Raw genomic sequence first — 6,916 nt, forward strand, 5'->3', positions numbered from 1 at the left:
TTTATTGTAGTTTTGGTTGCATAATACCATATATTTATCATTAATTCATTCCCAAGCTCTTAAAAAGTTGCTTAAATATCCTTTTCATATGTTCAGGTGAATCTAGTATTCTTTTAATTTCATTTTCTTCAAGAAATCTGTCCTAGGGTCTTGTGATCTGCTCTGTGTTGGAATTGTTGCCCTTCATGTTACATGCACAGCTCAGGGATCTTGCTGCAGATTCCCTTTTCCTCTGTCTTGTGCTAAATTCCCTTGATTCCTAAATCCTATGTCTTCTTCTTTCATAATTTATACTTTTATTTTTGTGGAGCACATCCTCTAGTAGCTTCCTGAGACAAAGTGTGCATCGGGTGAACTCTTTGAGACCTTATATATCTTAAAATGTTTTTATTGAATACATAGATTCAGTTGATGGGTTGGCTGGTTTAGTAATCAGGCTACACTAGTCTGTGCTGCAGCAACATATCCCTTAAGTCTCAGTAGCTTAATGTGGAGGAGTTTATTTCTACTAGCATCCCAGACCAAAGCAGGCCAGCCAACACTCACACAAGGCTACTTTCATCGGGCAGTTCCAGAAGTTGGAAGTCCTTCACTTCAGCTGTCAGAATGAGGGGGCGAGAGTGCAGAGAAGGCTGCAACTACCCTTGTCTCAGACTAGAAGTGGCTTCTTATCCCATTCATACTCTTTTTGTGACTATTATTCATACGATCTGGCCTAAGTTCAGGGACTGGCAAATGTAGAGATGAATATTTGTTTACTTCATATCCTCTGACACAGTGAAGTTGAGAATTCTGGACTGGAATTCTTTTCTCTCTCTCTCTTTTTTTTTTTTTTTTTTTTTTGAGATGGAGTCTAACTCTTTTACCCAGGCTGGAGTGCAGTGGCACAGTCTCGGTTCACTGCAAGCTCCACCTCCGGGGTTCAAGTGATTCTTCTGCCTCAGCCTTCTGAGTAGCTGGGATTATAGGCATGTGCCACCATACCTAGCTAATTTTTGTATTTTTAGTAGAGACAGGGTTTCACTGTGTTGGTCAGGCTGGTCTCAAACTCCTGACCTGGTGATCCACCCTCCTTGGCCTCCCAAAGTGCTGGGATTACAGGTGTGCACCACCGCACCTGGCTAATTTTTGTATTTTTAGTAGAGACAGGGTTTCACCACGTTGGTCAGGCTGGTCTCAAACTCCTGACCTGGTGATACACCCTCCTCGCCTCCCAAAGTGCTGGGATTACAGGCGTGAGCCACCGCGCCCAGCTTCTTTTCTCTTTTGAATGTGGTAGGCACTGCTCTGTGTCTTCAAACTTCCAGTCTCCCAAATTGCTGGTGAGAAACCAGTTTAATTATTGACTTTTGTGTATGACTACTCCCTGTCTTCTGAGCACAGAAGCACAGGATTTTCACTTTGTGTCCAGTTTTTATAGGTTGAATTGTGTCCCCTGCCCCCCATTCTACCAAAATTCACACAGTGAAGCCCTAACCCCCAGTAATCTCGAATATGACTGTATTTAAACGTGGGGTCTGTTAAGAGGTAATTAAGGTCAAATGAGGTCTAATGGGCAAGTCTTCACCTAATATGACTGGTGTCCTTTTAAGAAGAGGAGACAAGGACGCAGACAACACTGAGCAAGGGAAGACAATATGAGGACACAACTAGAAGGCCGGCACCTGCGAGCTAAGGAGAGAAGCCTCAGGAAAAAGCAAACCTGCTGTGACCTCGATCTTAGACTTCCAGCATCCAGAGCCATGAGAAAACAAATTTCTGCTGTTCAAGCCACTCAGTCTGTGGTGTTTTGTTATGGCAGCTCTAGCAAACTAATATATCAGTGTTTTAAAATTGCACAGATAATGTGCTTTGGGATGGGTCTAACTCTATTATTATTATTATTATTTGTCACTCAGGTAGTCTCTTACAATCTGAGAACTCATGTTCTTGGATTTTCTTGAATTATTTTATTGATGATTTCCTTTCTTCTCTTTTCTCTGTTGCTCTTTGTGGATCTCCTCTTATTTAGATGTTGGACTTCTTATTCCGTACCCTTAAAAATAAAAAATAAAAAGTTTTAATTGATTCACATCTTTAAAAAATATCCACAGAGGCATAAAAGGAGATAGTGCACCCACGAAAACAGTCTTATGCTATTTTAGAGAGGGACATTCAAGAAACAGAAAGGGAGCTCTGGGAAATTTGAGCAATATATAATAGCAGAATAAAAAATTCTTTATTCTTTAATTTTTTCTGTTCAGTTTCTAACTCTTATTTTCTATATTTTTGCTCTGCTTACTGGGAGATTGGCTCAAGTTTATCATCCAAACTTTCTCTGAAGTTTTTATTCTGCTATTATATATTGTTCAAATTTCCCAGAGCTTCCTTTCTGTTTCTTCAATGTTCCTTTTTAAAATAGCATAAGACTGTTAAGTGGGTGCAATATCTCCTCTTATGCCTCTGTGGGTATTTTTAAAGATGTGAATCAATTAAAAGATTTATTTTTTATTTTTTGTGGGTACATAATAGGTATTTATGTTTATGGGGAATGTGAGGTTTTTTTTTTTTTTTTTTTTTTTTTTTTTTTTTTTTTTTGAGACGGAGTTTCGCTCTTGTTGCTCATGCTGGAGTGCAATGGCGCAGTCTCGGCCCACTGCAACCTTCACCTCGCAGGTTCAAGTGATTCTCCTGCCTCAGCCTCCCGAGTAGCTTGGATTACAGGCATGTGCCACCATGCCCAGCTAACTTTGTATTTTTAGTAGAGATGGGGTTTCTCCATGTTAGTCAGGCTGGTCTCAAACTCCCGACTTCAGGTAATCTGCCCGCCTCAACCTCTCAAAATGCTGGGATTACAGGCATGAGCCACCGTACCCGGCAAGTATTTTAATGCAGGTATACAATGTGTGATAAGCAAATCCAGGTAAATGGTATATCCGTCGCCTCAAGCATTTATCCTTTTTTTGTGTAACTAACATGCCAATTATACTCCTTTAGTTATTTTAAATGTACAATAAATTATTATTGACTGTAGTCACCCTGTTGTGCTAGCAACTATTAGATTTTATTCATTCTATCTAACCATATTTTTGTACTCATTAACCACCCCACCTCCCACCACAACTACCCTTCCAGCCTCTGGTAACTATCATCCTGCTCTATCTCCTTGAGTTCAATTGTATTCATTTTTAGGTCCCACAAATGAGTGAGAACATGTGAAATTTGCTCTTTTGTGCCCAGCTTATTTCACTTAACATAAGGTCCTCCAGTTCCATCCATGTTGTTGCAAATGACATTTCTCATTCTTTTTTATGACTGAATAGTATTCCATTGTGTATATGTACCACATTTAAAAAAATCTATTCATCTGTTGATGGACACTTAAGTTGCTTCCAAATCTTGGCTATTGGGAATAGTGCTACAGTAAATATGGGAGTACAGCTATCTCTTCCATATACTGATTTCCTTTCTCTGGGGTATATATCTAGCAGTGGGATTGTTGAATTATATGATAGTTCTATTTTTAGTCTTTAGAGGAACCTCCATACTGTTCTCCATAGTGGCTGTACTACGCTCTATGGATATTAATAATAGTTTTCTTCTCCCAGAATAGTCTTGGTTAGTTCCGAATTATTTTCTTTGTTTGTTTGCTTTGGTCTCTACCTTTTATGCTGGTAGTTCTCCTTAGATGTTCGATAATCTTTGGTAGTGTATTCAAATTTAGGAGTGAGGTACTAAAAAACCTTCTTGGAAGTTCTGCCGGGCGCGGTGGCTCACACCTGTAATCCCAGCTCTCAGGGAGGCAGAGGTGGGAGGATAGCTTGAGCCCAGGAGTTCGAGACCTGCCTGGGTAATATAGCGAGACCCCGTTCTCCACAAAAAGGAAAAAAAAAAAAAAGGCAAAAAAAAAAAAAATACAAAAAAAGAAGTTCTGATCCCACGAATGAAGCTTCTTGTCCACCAGCTTCAATTTGGGTCATCTGGGTGGGCCATTTAGTTGGGTCATTCTTGACATCAGAATCTTTATGTCTTTTCTCTGGAGGTGTTCAGATACCCCAGAGTATAATTTTCTAATCTCTAGTGGTCTGGAATTAGAATGGGGGTAAAAAGACATGGGGTTTTGTTGGGTTATAAATGTTCCCATAAATGTTCACTACTCCTTCATTTATATTACTGAACTCCATCCCCAAATGTGCCAAACGTTCTCCAGAAAGTAACTTTCTCTGTTACCTTATCCAGCCTCAGCCAGGCTGGGAGTGGGGCCATTATCTGGCTATACAGGGTTGAAAAGAGGATGTAGGGATCTAACAACTACTTATACAGAATTATAACCCAATCCTCCTATTTTTGACCCTAGCTTTATCCCCATTTTCAGCAGTATCTGGCATTTGGAAGCTGTTTGGGAGGTCTATGATGTAGTCAGGTACTTCCAAGTTTTCTCCAAGACAAATTTAGGGATCATCTTTCTCAGGTGTGTTACCTCTTGTCTATATGGCTTCTGAATTCCAAAATCTTGTTGTTCTTATCTTCCTTTCTAATTTCATCATCATTGTGGGTTTCTGCCTTAAAAAAAAAAAATCCCTTTACTGTCATCTTATTAGGTTTCAGAAGAAAGCCAAAGTAAATGCATTTCTGTAATTGATCACCTCTACTCAGTAGTCTATTTTGCATTTTTACAAGGAAATGACAAGTTGACACAGGAGTGTTTGAAGACAAACAGGCCTGCTTTATAATTTTGCTACTGGCCATCCCTACATTCAGTGCATTTGGTTAACAATTATGTCCACAAAACAGAAATTTATCTGAGGAACCACAAGTCATTCACTTTTATGGTTCACCTGTCAACTGTAAGGGAAACTCTAACTGCTAATAACTTTAACTATATAGCCAAAGGGATCTTGTAAAACTCTTCCTATCTTCCTAGCTTTAGTCTTTGAATATAGTTCAAGGTTACGACTAACCCTCCCTGACACCTGATTTTCTTCTGAAATACCAAAACCTCCCATTTTTGAGCGTTCAGTATGTGCTAGAGACTGAGATAGGCGCATTTACATGCATGATCCCATTTAATCCTCCCTAAAATCTTTTAGTGTCCGGGCCAGGCACAGTGGCTCATGCCTGTAATCCCAGCACATTGGGAGGCCGAGGCGGGCAGATCATCTGAGGTCAAGAGTTCGAGACCAGCCTGGCCAACATGGTGAAACCCTGTCTCTACTAAAAATACAAAAATTAGCCCGGCAAGGTGGTGCGCACCTGTAGTCCCAGCTGCTCAGGAGGCTGAGGCAGGAGAATCGCTTGAACCCAGGGGGCAGAGGTTGCAGGGAGCCAAGATTGCAACCACTGCAACAGAGCAAGACTCCGTCTCAAAACAACAACAACAACAGAAAAAACCCTTATAGTGTCCATGTTATTATCTGTATTTTACAAAGAGGAAAATCGAGGCTCTGAAAAGTTGAAGGATTTGTTCAACTTAACACATCTATTAAGTGGTGAAACTAGGGTTTGAATCCAAGTCAGCCTGACTCCCAACAACTTTCCACTTCATTATGTTGTCTTAATGATGACTTTCTCGCCAGGACTTCTCAAGTGTTCATTTTCATGTCCCTAGCTCATTTAATTACTTTTAGTTCCTTTTTCATTTTCCAATCCAGTCACCCATACTATTTACCCTATGTCAGTGAATGACATCCAGTTGGTTCAGTCTTTTAAAATTTCTGGCCCACCTTCTCTTCTCATCTGTATCTGGCTACCTTTTTATCCACCTTAGATATCATTTTCTAGGAAAGATTCCAGGACTTCCCAAGGATTGACTTTGTACTTTTCATGTGCTTTTACAGCACAAACAAAATCCTGTTTGCCCTATCAAAGTAGCAATTACCAGGTATAGAAATTATCTGTTTGCTTATCTATTCCCCAACTGCACTAGGCTCCTAAGGACTTTGGCAATATTCCTCTTATTTATGAGTCGTATCTACAGCCTAGTACAGTGCCTAGCACATAGCAGGTGTTCACCATACATTTTGTTAAATGAATGCATAAATGAATGAGGTTGCACACATACCTCTGTGACACAGTTTGGATATTAGTTCCCTCCAAATATCATGTTGAAATCTGATCCCTAATGTGGGAGGTAGGACCTGGTAGGAGGTGTTTGGGTCATGGGGCAGATCCCTCATGAGTTGCTTGGTGTCATATGGTAGGACTGAGTGAATTCTCACTCTAATTTTCTGTGGGATCTGGCTGCCTAAAAGAGAATGGCACTCCTCCCCTCTCTCTTGCTCCCTCCCTTGCCATGTGACATGCCTGCTCTGCCTTGGCCTCCCCGGATGATTGGAAGGTTCATGAGGTCCTTACCAGAAGCAGATGCTGGTGCCATGCTTCTTGTAGAGCCTGCAGAACCATGAGTCAAATAAATGTCTTATCAAATTACCCAACCTCAGATATTCCTTTTTAACAATGAAAAATGGATTAAGACACTCTGTATTTATTAGTCCATTCTCACACTGCTAGTAAAGACATACTCAAGTATGTCAAGTATGTCTTTACTACGCAAATACTGGGCAATTTATAAAGGAAAGAGGTTTAATTGACTCATAGTTCGGGGAGGCCTCAGGAAACTTACAATCATAGTGGAAGGGGAAGCAAACACATCCTTATTCACATGGCAGCAGCAAGGAGAAGTGCTGAGCAAAAGGGGGAAAAGCCCTGGGTAAAACCATCAGATCTCATGGGAACTCACTCACAATCATAACAATAGTAGCATGTAACTGCCCCCATGATTCAATTACCTCCCACTGGGTGACATGTGGGGATTATAGGAACTACAATTCAAGATGAGATTTGGGGGGGACAGAGCCAAACCATATCACACTCTGTCTGAATTATTAATAAAATATATTCTAATCTAAAGTAACGTTCCAATGATATTTTAGCATTT

This window comes from Trachypithecus francoisi, unplaced genomic scaffold, assembly GCF_009764315.1.
Source record: "Trachypithecus francoisi isolate TF-2019V2 unplaced genomic scaffold, Tfra_2.0 Lachesis_group16, whole genome shotgun sequence".
NCBI lineage: Eukaryota > Metazoa > Chordata > Mammalia > Primates > Cercopithecidae > Trachypithecus > Trachypithecus francoisi.